This window comes from Scyliorhinus torazame, chromosome 12 (assembly GCF_047496885.1).
Source record: "Scyliorhinus torazame isolate Kashiwa2021f chromosome 12, sScyTor2.1, whole genome shotgun sequence".
Taxonomy (NCBI): domain Eukaryota; kingdom Metazoa; phylum Chordata; class Chondrichthyes; order Carcharhiniformes; family Scyliorhinidae; genus Scyliorhinus; species Scyliorhinus torazame.
Window position 1 is genome coordinate 131,544,380 of NC_092718.1, and position 15,393 is coordinate 131,559,772.

Genomic DNA, 15,393 nt, shown 5'->3' on the forward strand with positions numbered 1-15,393 from the left:
GAGGGTGTGTGTGAGGTACCGCAGAGTGTGTGTGAGGGATCGCAGACTGTGTGTGAGGTATCGCAGAGTGTGTGTGAGGTCCCGCAGAGTGTGTGCAAGGTATCGCAGAGTGTGTGTGAGGTTACGCAGAGTGTGTGTGAGGTATCTCCTCGTGTGTGTGAGGTACCGCAGAGTGTGCATGAGGTACCTCAGAGTGTGTGTTAGGTATCTCAGAGTGTGTGTTAGGTATCTCAGAGTGTGTGTGAGGTATTGCAGAGTATGTGTGAGGTACCTCAGGGTGTATGTGAGCTACCTAAGAGTGTGTGAGCTAGCTCAGTGTGTGAGGTATCGCAGAGTGTGTGTGAGGTACCTCAGGCTGTATGTGAGGCATCGCAGAGTGTGTGTTAGCTACCGCAGAGTGTGTGTGAGATACCTCAGGGTGTGTGTGAGGGATCGCAGAGTGTGTGTGAGTTAACGCAGAGTTAGTGTGAGGTATTGCAGAGTATGTGTGAGGTAACGCAGAGTGTGTGTGAGGTATCCCAGAGTGTGTGTGAGACTACGCAGAGTGTGTGTGAGGTATCTGAGTGTGTGTGAGGTAGCGCAGAGTATGTGTGAGGTACCTCATGGTGTGTGTGAGGGATCGCAGAGTGTGTGTGAGGTAATGCAGAGTGTGTGTGAGGTACCTCGGGGTGCGTGTGAGGGATCGCAGACTGTGTGTGAGGGATCGCAGACTGTGTGTGAGGTATCGCAGAGTGTGTGTGAGGTACCTCAGGGTGTATGTGAGCTACCTAAGAGTGTGTGTGAGCTAGCTCAGTGTGTGAGGTATCGCAGAGTGTGTGTGAGGTACCTCAGGCTGTATGTGAGGCATCGCAGAGTGTGTGTTAGTTACCGCAGAGTGTGTGTGAGATACCTCAGAGTGTGTGTGAGGGATCGCAGGATGTGTGTGAGGGATCGCAGAATGTGTGTGAGGCATCGCAGAGTGTGTGTGAGGTACCGCAGAGTGTGTGAGAGGTACCTCAGAGTGTGTGTGAGGTATCGCAGAGTGTGTGTGAGTTAACGCAGAGTTTGTGTGAGGTATTGCAGAGTATGTGTGAGGTAACGCAGAGTGTGTGTGAGGTATCCCAGAGTGTGTGTGAGGCTACGCAGAGTGTGTGTGAGGTATCTCAGAGTGTGTGTGAGGTACCGCAGAGTGAGAATGAGGTACCTCAGGGTCTGTGTGAGGTACCACAGAGTGTGTGTGAGATACCTCAGAGTGTGTGTGAGCTACCGCAGAGTGTGTGAGAGGTGTTACAGAGTATGTGTGAGGTATCGCAGAGTGTGTGAGAGGTATGACAGAGTGTGTGTGAGGTATCGCAGTGTGTGTGTCAGGTATCGCAGAATGTGTGTGAGGTATCGCAGAGTGAGCACGAGGTAGCTCAGAGTGTGTGTGAGGTCGGTCAGAGTGTGTGTGATGTATTGCAGAGTGTGTGTGAGGTACCTCAGAGTGTGTGTGAGGGACCGCAGAGTATGTGTGAGGTATCGCAGAGTGTGTGTGAGGTACCTCAGGGTGTGTGTGAGGGATCGCAGAGCTTGTGTGAAGGATCGTAGAGTGTGTGTGAGGCTACGCAGAGTGTGTGTGAGGTACTGCAGAGTTTGTGTGAGGTATTGCAGAGTGTGTGTGAGGTACATCAGGGTGTGTGTTAGGCATCACAGACTGCGTGTGAGGGATCGGAGACTGTGAGGTATCGCAGAGTGTGTGTGAGGTACCTCAGGGTGTGTGTGAGGGATCGCAGAGCATGTGTGAGGTACCGCTGATTGTGTGTGAGGTACCTCAGGGTGTGTGTGAGGTACGTCAGAGTATGTGTGAGGTACATCAGGGTGTGTGTGAGGACCGCAGAGTATGTGTGAGGTACCTCAGGGTGTGTGTGAGGTAGGTCATGGTGTGTGAGGTACATCAGAGTGTGTGTGAGGTCACGCAGAGTGTGTGCGAGGGATCGCAGAGTGTGTGTGAGGGATCGCAGACTGCGTGTGAGGGATCGCAGACTTTGTGTGAGGTATCGCAGAGTGTGTGTGAGGTACATGAGGGTGTGTGTGAGGTATCGCAGACTGTGTGTGAGGTATCGCAGAGTTTGTGTGAGGTATTGCAGAGTGTGTGTGAGGTACCTCAGGGTGTGTGTGAGGTATCGCAGACTGTGTGTGAGGTATCGCAGAGTGTGTGTGAGGTATTGCAGAGTGTGTGTGAGTTACGTCAGGGTATGTGTGAGGTACCTCAGAGTGTGTGTGAAGTACCTCAGAGTGTGTGTGAGGTACCTCTAGGTGTGTGTGAGGTATCGCAGAGTGTTTCTGAGATACCGCAGAGTGTGCACGATGGAGCTCAGAGTGTGTGTGAGGTATCGTAGAGTTTGTGTGAGGTATCGCAGAGTGTGTGTGAGGTATCGCAGAGTGTGTGTGAGGTATCGCAAAGTGTGTGTGAGGTATCGCAGCGTGTGTGTGAGGTACCGCAGAGTGTGTGTGAGGTACCGCAGAGTGTGTGTGAGGTACCGCAGAGTGTGTGTGAGGTACCGCAGAGTGTGCGTTAGATACCGCAGAGTGTGTGTGAGGTTCATGAGGGTGTGTGCGAGTTAACGCAGAGTTTGTGTGAGGTATTGCAGAGTATGTGTGAGGTACCACAGAGTGTGTGTGAGATCCCTCAGTGTGTGTGTGAGCTACCGCAGTGTGTGAGAGGTGTTACAGAGTGTGTGTGAGGTATCGCAGAGTGAGTGAGAGGTATGACAGAGTGTGTGTGAGGTACCTGAGGGTGTGTGTGAGGTACCGCAGAGTGTGTGTGAGGGATCGCAGACTGTGTGTGAGGTATCGCAGAGTGTGTGTGAGGTCCCGCAGAGTGTGTGCAAGGTATCGCAGAGTGTGTGTGAGGTTACGTAGAGTGTGTGTGAGGTATCTCATAGTGTGTGTGAGGTACCGCAGAGTGTGCATAAGGTACCTTAGAGTGTGTGTTAGGTATCTCAGAGTGTGTGTGAGGGATCGCAGAGTGTGTGTGAGGTAGCGCAGAGTATGTGTGAGGTACCTCATGGTGTGTGTGAGGGATCGCAGAGGGTGTGTGAGGTAATGCAGAGTGTGTGTGAGGTACCTCGGGGTGCGTGTGAGGGATCGCAGACTGTGTGTGAGGGATCGCAGACTGTGTGTGAGATATCGCAGAGTGTCTGTGAGGTATCGCAGAGTGTGTGTGAGGTACCTCAGGGTGTATGTGAGCTACCTAAGGGTGTGTGTGAGGTAGCTCAGTGTGTGAGGTATCGCAGAGTGTGTGTGAGGTACCTCAGGCTGTATGTGAGGCATCGCAGAGTGTGTGTTAGTTACCGCAGAGTGTGTGTGAGATACCTCAGGGTATGTGTGAGGGAACGCAGAATGTGTGTGAGGCATCGCAGAGTGTGTGTGAGGTATCGCAGAGTGTGTGAGAGGTACCTCAGAGTGTGTGTGAGGTATCGCAGAGTGTGTGTGAGTTAACGCAGAGTTTGTGTGAGGTCTTGCAGAGTATGTGTGAGGTAACGCAGAGTGTGTGTGAGGTATCCCAGAGTGTGTGTGAGGCTACGCAGAGTGTGTGTGAGGTACCTCAGGGTGTGTGTGAGGTATCGCAGAGTGTGTGTGAGTTAACGCAGAGTTTGTGTGAGGTATCGCAGAGTGTGTGTGAGGGATCGCAGAGTGTGAATGAGGTACCTCAGGGTGTGTGTGAGGTATCACAGAGTGTGTGTGAGTTAACGCAGAGTTTGTGTGAGGTATTGCAGAGCGTGTGTGAGGTACCTCAGGGTGTGTGTGAGGTATTGCAGAGTGTGTGTGAGGTACCTCAGGGTGTGTGTGAGGTATCGCAGACTGTGTGTGAGGTATCGCAGACTGTGTGTGGGGTATCGCAGAGTCTGTGTGAGGTATTGCAGAGTGTGTGTGAGTTACGTCAGGGTGTGTGTGAGGTACCTCAGAGTGTGTGTGAAGTACCTCAGGGTGTGTGTGAGGTATCGCAGAGTGTGTGTGAGTTAACGCAGAGTTTGTGTGAGGTATCGCAGAGTGTGTGTGAGGGATCGCAGAGTGTGAATGAGGTACCTCAGGGTGTGTGTGAGGTATCACAGAGTGTGTGTGAGTTAAAGCAGAGTTTGTGTGAGGTATTGCAGAGTGTGTGTGAGGTACCGCAGAGTGTGTGTGAGATACCTCAGTGTGTGTGTGAGCTACCGCAGAGTGTGTGAGAGGTGTTACAGAGTGTGTGTGAGGTATCGCAGAGTGAGTGAGAGGTATGACAGAGTGTGTGTGAGGTATCGCAGTGTGTGTGTCAGGTATCGCAGAGTGTGTGTGAGGTATCGCAGAGTGAGCACCATGTAGCTCAGAGTGTGTGTGAGGAAGGTCAGAGTGTGTGTGATGTATTGCAGAGTGTGTGTGAGGTACCTCAGAGTGTGTGTGAGGTATCGCAGAGTGTGTGTGAGGTAGGTTAGAGTGTGCGTGAGGTACGTCAGAGAGTGTGTGAGGTACCTCAGGGTGTGTGTGAGGTACCTCAGGGTGTATGTGAGGTCCCGCAGTGTATGTGTGATACCGCAGTGTGTATGAGTTACCGCAGAGTGTGTGTGAGGTATCGCAGAGTGTGTGTGAGGTACCTCAGGGTGTGTGTGAGGGATCGCAGAGTGTGTGTGAGTTACCGCAGAGTGTGTGTGAAATACCTCAGGGTGTGTGTGAGGGATCGCAGACTGTGTGTGAGGTATCGCAGAGTGTGTGTGAGGTATCGCAGAGTGTGTGTGAGTTAACGCAGAGTTTGTGTGCGGTATTGCAGAGTGTGTGTGAGGTATCGCAGAGTGTGTGTGAGGCTACGCAGAGTGTGTGTGAGGTACCGCAGAGTGTGCATGAGGTACCTCATGGTGTGTGTGAGAGATCGCAGAATGTGTGTGAGGGAACGCAGAGTGTGTGTGAGGTACCTCAGGATGTGTGTGAGGGATCACAGACTGTGTGTGAGGGATCGCAGAGTGTGTGTGAGGTCCCGCAGAGTGTGTGCAAAGTATCGCAGAGTGTGTGTGAGGTTACGCAGAGTGTGTGCAAGGTATCGCAGTGTGTGTGTGAAGTATCTCAGAGTGTGTGTGAGTGATCGCAGAGTGTGTGTGAGGTAGCGCAGAGTATGTGTGAGGTACCTCATGGTGTTGTGTGAGGGATCGCAGACTGTGTGTGAGGTATCGCAGAGTGTGTGTGAGGTACCTCAGGGTGTGTGTGAGGTACCTCAGGGTGTGTGTGAGGAACCTCATGGTGTGTGTGAGGGATCGCAGAGTGTGTGTGAGGGATCGCAGAGTGTGTGTGAGGTACCTCAGGGTGTGTGTGAGGTACCTCAGGGTGTGTGTGAGGTAGATCAGAGTATGTGTGAGGTATCGCAGAGTGTGTGTGAGGTAGGTCAGAGTGTGTGTGAGGGATCGCAGAGTGTGTGTGAGGTAACGCAGAGTGTGTGTGAGGTATCGCAGAACGTGTGTAAGGTACCTCAGGGTGCTTGTGAAGTACGTCAGAGTGTGTGTGAGATACCTCAGGGTGTGTGTGAGGTAGGTCAGAGTGCGTGTGAAGTACCGCAGAGTGCGTGTGAGGTACCTCAGGGTGTGTGTGAGGGATCGCAGAGGTTGTGTGAGGGATCGCAGAGTGTGTGTGAGGTATCGCAGAGCGTGTGTGAGGGATCGCAGTGTTTGTGAGGTATCGCAGAGTCTGTGTGAGGTACCGCAGAGTGTGTGTGAGGTACCTCAGTGTGAGTTTGAGGTACGTCAGAGTGTGTGTGAGGTACCTCGGTGTGTGTGAGGTACAACAGGGTGTGTGTGAGGTAGGTCAGAGTGTGTGTGAGGACCGCAGAGTGTGTGTGAGGTACCGCAGAGACTGTGTTAGGTACCTCAAGGTGTGTGTGAGGGATCGCAGAGTGTGTGTGAGGTACCTCAGGGTGTGTGTGAGGTACCGCAGAGTGAGCGTGAGGTACCTCAGAGTGTGTGTGAGGTACCTCAGGGTGTGTGAGGGAGCGCAGAGTGTGTGTGAAGTACCGCAGAGTTTGTGTGAGGTACCTCGGTGTGTGTGTGAGGTAGGTCAGAGTGTGTGTGAGGTAGGTCAGAGTGTGTGTGAGGGATCGCAGAGTGTGTGTGAGGTACCGCAGAGTGTGTGTGAGGTACCTCAGGGTGTGTGTGAGGGACCGCAGAGGATGTGTGAGGCACCTCAGGGTGTGTGTGAGGGATCGCAGTGTGTGTGTGAGGTACCGCAGAGTGTGTGTGAGGTACCTCAGGGTGCGTGTGAGGGAGCGCAGACTGTGTGTGAGGGATCGCAGAGTGTGTGTGAGGTAACGCAGAGTGTGTGAGGTACCTCAGGGTGGGTGTGAGGGATCGCAGACTGTGTGTGAGGGATCGCAGACTGTGTGTGAGGGATCGCAGACTGTGTGTGAGGGATCGCAGACTGTGTGTGAGGGATCGCAGACTGTGTGTGAGGGATCGCAGACTGTGTGTGAGGTAGCTCAGAGTGTGTGTGATGTATCGCAGAGTGTGTGTGTGAGGTATCGCAGAGTGTATGTTAGGGATCGCAGACTGTGTGAGGTACCGCAGAGTGTGCATGATGTAGATCCGAGTGTGTGTGCGGTTCCGCAGAGTGTGTGTGAGGTACCTCGGGGTGCGTGTGAGGGATCGCAGACTGTGTGTGAGGGATCGCAGACTGTGTGTGAGGTATCGCAGAGTGTGTGTGAGGTATCGCAGAGTGTGTGTGAGGTACCTCAGGGTGTATGTGAGCTACCTAAGAGTGTGTGTGAGCTAGCTCAGTGTGTGAGGTATCGCAGAGTGTGTGTGAGGTACCTCAGGCTGTATGTGAGGCATCGCAGAGTGTGTGTTAGTTACCGCAGAGTGTGTGTGAGATACCTCAGGGTGTGTGTGAGGGATCGCAGAATGTGTGTGAGGCATCGCAGAGTGTGTGTGAGGTACCGCAGAGTGTGTGAGAGGTACCTCAGAGTGTGTGTGAGGTATCGCAGAGTGTGTGTGAGTTAACGCAGAGTTTGTGTGAGGTATTGCAGAGAATGTGTGAGGTAACGCAGAGTGTGTGTGAGGTATCCCAGAGTGTGTGTGAGGCTACGCAGAGTGTGTGTGAGGTACCGCAGTGTGTGTGTGAGGTACCGCAGAGTGTGTGTGAGGTTCCGCAGAGTGTGTGTGAGGTACCTCAGGGTGTGTGTGAGGTATCGCAGAGTGTGTGTGAGTTAACGCAGAGTTTGTGTGAGGTATCGCAGAGTGTGTGTGAGGGATCGCAGAGTGTGAATGAGGTACCTCAGGGTGTGTGTGAGGTATCACAGAGTGTGTGTGAGTTAACGCAGAGTTTGTGTGAGGTATTGCAGAGTGTGTGTGAGGTACCGCAGAGTGTGTGTGAGATACCTCAGTGTGTGTGTGAGCTACCGCAGAGTGTGTGAGAGGTGTTACAGAGTGTGTGTGAGGTATCGCAGAGTGAGTGAGAGGTATGACAGAGTGTGTGTGAGGTATCGCAGTGTGTGTGTCAGGTATCGCAGAGTGTGTGTGAGGTATCGCAGAGTGAGCACCATGTAGCTCAGAGTGTGTGTGAGGAAGGTCAGAGTGTGTGTGATGTATTGCAGAGTGTGTGTGAGGTACCTCAGAGTGTGTGTGAGGTATCGCAGAGTGTGTGTGAGGTAGGTTAGAGTGTGCGTGAGTTACGTCAGAGAGTGTGTGAGGTACCTCAGGGTGTGTGTGAGGTACCTCAGGGTGTATGTGAGGTCCCGCAGTGTATGTGTGATACCGCAGTGTGTATGAGTTACCGCAGAGTGTGTGTGAGGTATCGCAGAGTGTGTGTGAGGTACCTCAGGGTGTGTGTGAGGGATCGCAGAGTGTGTGTGAGTTACCGCAGAGTGTGTGTGAAATACCTCAGGGTGTGTGTGAGGGATCGCAGACTGTGTGTGAGGTATCTCAGAGTGTGTGTGAGGTATCGCAGAGTGTGTGTGAGTTAACGCAGAGTTTGTGTGCGGTATTGTAGAGTGTGTGTGAGGTATCGCAGAGTGTGTGTGAGGTATCGCAGAGTGTGTGTGAGGCTACGCAGAGTGTGTGTGAGGTATCGCAGAGTGTGTGTGAGGTATCGCAGAGTGAGCACGATGTAGCTCAGAGTGTGTGTGTGGAAGGTCAGAGTGTGTGTGATGTATTGCAGAGTGTGTGTGAGGTACCTCAGAGTGTGTGTGAGGTATCGCAGAGTGTGTGTGAGGTAGGTTAGAGTGTGCGTGAGGTACGTCAAAGAGTGTGTGAGGTACCTCAGGGTGTATGTGAGGTCCCGCAGTGTATGTGTGATACCGCAGTGTGTATGAGTTCCCGCAGAGTGTGTGTGAGGTATCGCAGAGTGTGTGTGAGGTACCGCAGAGTGTGTATGAGGTATCTCAGAGTGTGTGTTAGGTATCTCAGAGTGTGTGTGAGGGATCGCAGAGTGTGTGTGAGGTGCCTCATGGTGTGTGTGAGGGATCGCAGAGGGTGTGTGAGGTAATGCAGAGTGTGTGTGAGGTACCTCGGGGTGCGTGTGAGGGATCGCAGACTGTGTGTGAGGGATCGCAGACTGTGTGTGAGGTATCGCAGAGTTTCTGTGAGGTATCGCAGAGTGTGTGTGAGGTACCTCAGGGTGTATGTGAGCTACCTAAGGGTGTGTGTGAGGTAGCTCAGTGTGTGAGGTATCGCAGAGTGTGTGTGAGGTACCTCAGGCTGTATGTGAGGCATCGCAGAGTGTGTGTTAGTTACCGCAGAGTGTGTGTGAGATACCTCAGGGTATGTGTGAGGGAACGCAGAATGTGTGTGAGGCATCGCAGAGAGTGTGTGAGGTATCGCAGAGTGTGTGAGAGGTACCTCAGAGTGTGTGTGAGGTATCGCAGAGTGTGTGTGAGGTATCCCAGAGTGTGTGTGAGGCTACGCAGAGTGTGTGTGAGGTACCTCAGGGTGTGTGTGAGGTATCGCAGAGTGTGTGTGAGTTAACGCAGAGTTTGTGTGAGGTCTTGCAGAGTATGTGTGAGGTAACGCAGAGTGTGTGTGAGGTATCCCAGAGTGTGTGTGAGGCTACGCAGAGTGTGTGTGAGGTACCTCAGGGTGTGTGTGAGGTATCGCAGAGTGTGTGTGAGTTAACGCAGAGTTTGTGTGAGGTATCTCAGAGTGTGTGTGAGGGATCGCAGAGTGTGAATGAGGTACCTCAGGGTGTGTGTGAGGTATCACAGAGTGTGTGTGAGTTAACGCAGAGTTTGTGTGAGGTATTGCAGAGCGTGTGTGAGGTACCTCAGGGTGTGTGTGAGGTATTGCAGAGTGTGTGTGAGGTACCTCATGGTGTGTGTGAGGGATCGCAGAGTGTGTGTGAGGTAATGCAGAGTGTGTTTTAGGTACCTCGGGGTGCGTGTGAGGGATCGCAGACTGTGTGTGAGGTATCGCAGAGTGTGTGTGAGGTACCTCAGGGTGTGTGTGAGGTACCTCAGGGTGTGTGTGAGGAACCTCATGGTGTGTGTGAGGGATCGCAGAGTGTGTGTGAGGGATCGCAGAGTGTGTGTGAGGTACCTCAGGGTGTGTGTGAGGTACCTCAGGGTGTGTGTGAGATAGATCAGAGTATGTGTGAGGTATCGCAGAGTGTGTGTGAGGTAGGTCAGAGTGTGTGTGAGGGATCGCAGAGTGTGTGTGAGGTAACGCAGAGTGTGTGTGAGGTATCGCAGAGCGTGTGTAAGGTACCTCAGGGTGCTTGTGAAGTACGTCAGAGTGTGTGTGAGATACCTCAGGGTGTGTGTGAGGTAGGTCAGAGTGCGTGTGAAGTACCGCAGAGTGCGTGTGAGGTACCTCAGGGTGTGTGTGAGGGATCGCAGAGGTTGTGTGAGGGATCGCAGAGTGTGTGTGAGGTATCGCAGAGCGTGTGTGAGGGATCGCAGTGTTTGTGAGGTATCGCAGAGTCTGTGTGAGGTACCGCAGAGTGTGTGTGAGGTACCTCAGTGTGAGTTTGAGGTACGTCAGAGTGTGTGTGAGGTACCTCGGTGTGTGTGAGGTACAACAGGGTGTGTGTGAGGTAGGTCAGAGTGTGTGTGAGGACCGCAGAGTGTGTGTGAGGTACCGCAGAGACTGTGTTAGGTACCTCAAGGTGTGTGTGAGGGATCGCAGAGTGTGTGTGAGGTACCTCAGGGTGTGTGTGAGGTACCGCAGAGTGTGCGTGAGGTACCTCAGAGTGTGTGTGAGGTACCTCAGGGTGTGTGAGGGAGCGCAGAGTGTGTGTGAAGTACCGCAGAGTTTGTGTGAGGTACCTCGGTGTGTGTGTGAGGTAGGTCAGAGTGTGTGTGAGGTACCGCAGAGTGTGTGTGAGGTACCTCAGGGTGTGTGTGAGGGATCGCAGAGGATGTGTGAGGCACCTCAGGGTGTGTGTGAGGGATCGCAGTGTGTGTGTGAGGTACCGCAGAGTGTGTGTGAGGTACCTCAGGGTGCGTGTGAGGGAGCGCAGACTGTGTGTGAGGGATCGCAGAGTGTGTGTGAGGTAACGCAGAGTGTGTGAGGTACCTCAGGGTGGGTGTGAGGGATCGCAGACTGTGTGTGAGGGATCGCAGACTGTGTGTGAGGGATCGCAGACTGTGTGTGAGGGATCGCAGACTGTGTGTGAGGGATCGCAGACTGTGTGTGAGGTATCGCAGAGTGTGTGTGAGGTATCGCAGAGTGTGTGTGAGGTACCTCAGGGTGTATGTGAGCTACCTAAGAGTGTGTGTGAGCTAGCTCAGTGTGTGAGGTATCGCAGAGTGTGTGTGAGGTACCTCAGGCTGTATGTGAGACATCGCAGAGTGTGTGTTAGTTACCGCAGAGTGTGTGTGAGATACCTCAGGGTGTGTGTGAGGGATCGCAGAATGTGTGTGAGGCATCGCAGAGTGTGTGTGAGGTACCGCAGAGTGTGTGAGAGGTACCTCAGAGTGTGTGTGAGGTATCGCAGAGTGTGAATGAGTTAACGCAGAGTTTGTGTGAGGTATTGCAGAGAATGTGTGAGGTAACGCAGAGTGTGTGTGAGGTATCCCAGAGTGTGTGTGAGGCTACGCAGAGTGTGTGTGAGGTACCGCAGAGTGTGTGTGAGGTACCGCAGAGTGTGTGTGAGGTTCCGCAGAGTGTGTGTGAGGTACCTCAGGGTGTATGTGAGGTATCGCAGAGTGTGTGTGAGTTAACGCAGAGTTTGTGTGAGGTATCGCAGAGTGTGTGTGAGGGATCGCAGAGTGTGAATGAGGTACCTCAGGGTATGTGTGAGGTATCACAGAGTGTGTGTGAGGTACCGCAGAGTGTGTGTGAGATACCTCAATGTGTGTGTGAGCTACCGCAGAGTGTGTGAGAGGTGTTACAGAGTGTGTGTGAGGTATCGCAGAGTGAGTGAGAGGTATGACAGAGTGTGTGTGAGGTATCGCAGTGTGTGTGTCAGGTATCGCAGAGTGTGTGTGAGGTATCGCAGAGTGAGCACCATGTAGCTCAGAGTGTGTGTGAGGAAGGTCAGAGTGTGTGTGATGTATTGCAGAGTGTGTGTGAGGTACCTCAGAGTGTGTGTGAGGTATCGCAGAGTGTGTGTGAGGTAGGTTAGAGTGTGCGTGAGTTACGTCAGAGAGTGTGTGAGGTACCTCAGGGTGTGTGTGAGGTACCTCAGGGTGTATGTGAGGTCCCGCAGTGTATGTGTGATACCGCAGTGTGTATGAGTTACCGCAGAGTGTGTGTGAGGTATCGCAGAGTGTGTGTGAGGTACCTCAGGGTGTGTGTGAGGGATCGCAGAGTGTGTGTGAGTTACCGCAGAGTGTGTGTGAAATACCTCAGGGTGTGTGTGAGGGATCGCAGACTGTGTGTGAGGTATCGCAGAGTGTGTGTGAGGTATCGCAGAGTGTGTGTGAGTTAACGCAGAGTTTGTGTGCGGTATTGCAGAGTGTGTGTGAGGTATCGCAGAGTGTGTGTGAGGCTACGCAGAGTGTGTGTGAGGTATCGCAGAGTGTGTGTGAGGTATCGCAGAGTTTGTGTGCGGTATTGCAGAGTGTGTGTGAGGTATCGCAGAGTGTGTGTGAGGCTACGCAGAGTGTGTGTGAGGTATCGCAGAGTGTGTGTGAGGTATCGCAGAGTGAGCACGATGTAGCTCAGAGTGTGTGTGTGGAAGGTCAGAGTGTGTGTGATGTATTGCAGAGTGTGTGTGAGGTACCTCAGAGTGTGTGTGAGGTATCGCAGAGTGTGTGTGAGGTAGGTTAGAGTGTGCGTGAGGTACGTCAAAGAGTGTGTGAGGTACCTCAGGGTGTGTGTGAGGTACCTCAGGGTGTATGTGAGGTCCCGCAGTGTATGTGTGATACCGCAGTGTGTATGAGTTACCGCAGAGTGTGTGTGAGGTATCGCAGAGTGTGTGTGAGGTACCGCAGAGTGTGTATGAGGTATCTCAGAGTGTGTGTTAGGTATCTCAGAGTGTGTGTGAGGGATCGCAGAGTGTGTGTGAGGTACCTCATGGTGTGTGTGAGGGATCGCAGAGGGTGTGTGAGGTAATGCAGAGTGTGTGTGAGGTACCTCGGGGTGCGTGTGAGGGATCGCAGACTGTGTGTGAGGGATCGCAGACTGTGTGTGAGGTATCGCAGAGTTTCTGTGAGGTATCGCAGAGTGTGTGTGAGGTACCTCAGGGTGTATGTGAGCTACCTAAGGGTGTGTGTGAGGTAGCTCAGTGTGTGAGGTTTCGCAGAGTGTGTGTGAGGTACCTCAGGCTGTATGTGAGGCATCGCAGAGTGTGTGTTAGATACCGCAGAGTGTGTGTGAGATACCTCAGGGTATGTGTGAGGGAACGCAGAATGTGTGTGAGGCATCGCAGAGTGTGTGTGAGGTATCGCAGAGTGTGTGAGAGGTACCTCAGAGTGTGTGTGAGGTATCGCAGAGTGTGTGTGAGGTATCCCAGAGTGTGTGTGAGGCTACGCAGAGTGTGTGTGAGGTACCTCAGGGTGTGTGTGAGGTATCGCAGAGTGTGTGTGAGTTAACGCAGAGTTTGTGTGAGGTCTTGCAGAGTATGTGTGAGGTAACGCAGAGTGTGTGTGAGGTATCCCAGAGTGTGTGTGAGGCTACGCAGAGTGTGTGTGAGGTACCTCAGGGTGTGTGTGAGGTATCGCAGAGTGTGTGTGAGTTAACGCAGAGTTTGTGTGAGGTATCTCAGAGTGTGTGTGAGGGATCGCAGAGTGTGAATGAGGTACCTCAGGGTGTGTGTGAGGTATCACAGAGTGTGTGTGAGTTAACGCAGAGTTTGTGTGAGGTATTGCAGAGCGTGTGTGAGGTACCTCAGGGTGTGTGTGAGGTATTGCAGAGTGTGTGTGAGGTACCTCAGGGTGTGTGTGAGGTATCGCAGACTGTGTGTGAGGTATCGCAGACTGTGTGTGGGGTATCGCAGAGTGTGTGTGAGGTATTGCAGAGTGTGTGTGAGTTACGTCAGGGTGTGTGTGAGGTACCTCAGAGTGTGTGTGAAGTACCTCAGGGTGTGTGTGAGGTACCTCAGAGTGTGTGTGAGGTACCTCTAGGTGTGTGCAAGGTATCTCAGAGTGTGTGTGAGGGATCGCAGAGTGTGTGTGAGGTAGCGCAGAGTATGTGTGAGGTACCTCATGGTGTGTGTGAGGGATCGCAGAGTGTGTGTGAGGTAATGCAGAGTGTGTGTGAGGTACGTCGGGGCGCGTGTGAGGGATCGCAGACTGTGTGTGAGGGATCGCAGACTGTGTGTGAGGTATCGCAGAGTGTGTGTGAGGTATCGCAGAGTGTGTGTGAGGTACCTCAGGGTGTATGTGAGATACCTAAGAGTGTGTGTGAGCTAGCTCAGTGTGTGAGGTATCGCAGAGTGTGTGTGAGGTACCTCAGGCTGTATGTGAGGCATCGCAGAGTGTGTGTTAGTTACCGCAGAGTGTGTGTGAGATACCTCAGGGTGTGTGTGAGGGATCGCAGAATGTGTGTGAGGCATCGCAGAGTGTGTGTGAGGTACCGCAGAGTGTGTGTGAGTTAACGCAGAGTTTGTGTGAGGTATTGCAGAGTATGTGTGAGGTAACGCAGAGTGTGTGTGAGGTATCCCAGAGTGTGTGTGAGGCTACGCAGAGTGTGTGTGAGGTATCTCAGAGTGTGTGTGAGGTACCGCAGAGTGTGTGTGAGGTACCGCAGAGTGTGTGTGAGGTACCGCAGAGTGTGTGTGAGGTATCGCAGAGTGAGCACGATGTAGCTCAGAGTGTGTGTGTGGAAGGTCAGAGTGTGTGTGATGTATTGCAGAGTGTGTGTGAGGTACCTCAGAGTGTGTGTGAGGTATCGCAGAGTGTGTGTGAGGTAGGTTAGAGTGTGCGTGAGGTACGTCAAAGAGTGTGTGAGGTACCTCAGGGTGTGTGTGAGGTACCTCAGGGTGTATGTGAGGTCCCGCAGTGTATGTGTGACACCGCAGTGTGTATGAGTTACCGCAGAGTGTGTGTGAGGTATCGCAGAGTGTGTGTGAGGTACCGCAGAGTGTGTATGAGGTATCTCAGAGTGTGTGTTAGGTATCTCAGAGTGTGTGTGAGGGATCGCAGAGTGTGTGTGAGGTACCTCATGGTGTGTGTGAGGGATCGCAGAGGGTGTGTGAGGTAATGCAGAGTGTGTGTGAGGTACCTCGGGGTGCGTGTGAGGGATCGCAGACTGTGTGTGAGGGATCGCAGACTGTGTGTGAGGTATCGCAGAGTTTCTGTGAGGTATCGCAGAGTGTGTGTGAGGTACCTCAGGGTGTATGTGAGCTACCTAAGGGTGTGTGTGAGGTAGCTCAGTGTGTGAGGTATCGCAGAGTGTGTGTGAGGTACCTCAGGCTGTATGTGAGGCATCGCAGAGTGTGTGTTAGTTACCGCAGAGTGTGTGTGAGATACCTCAGGGTATGTGTGAGGGAACGCAGAATGTGTGTGAGGCATCGCAGAGTGTGCGTGAGGTATCGCAGAGTGTGTGAGAGGTACCTCAGAGTGTGTGTGAGGTATCGCAGAGTGTGTGTGAGGTATCCCAGAGTGTGTGTGAGGCTACGCAGAGTGTGTGTGAGGTACCTCAGGGTGTGTGTGAGGTATCGCAGAGTGTGTGTGAGTTAACGCAGAGTTTGTGTGAGGTCTTGCAGAGTATGTGTGAGGTAACGCAGAGTGTGTGTGAGGTATCCCAGAGTGTGTGTGAGGCTACGCAGAGTGTGTGTGAGGTACCTCAGGGTGTGTGTGAGGTATCGCAGAGTGTGTGTGAGTTAACGCAGAGTTTGTGTGAGGTATCTCAGAGTGTGTGTGAGGGATCGCAGAGTGTGAATGAGGTACCTCAGGGTGTGTGTGAGGTATCACAGAGTGTGTGTGAGTTAACGCAGAGTTTGTGTGAGGTATTGCAGAGCGTGTGTGAGGTACCTCAGGGTGTGTGTGAGGTATTGCAGAGTGTGTGTGAGGTACCTCAGGGTGTGTGTGAGGTATCGCAGACT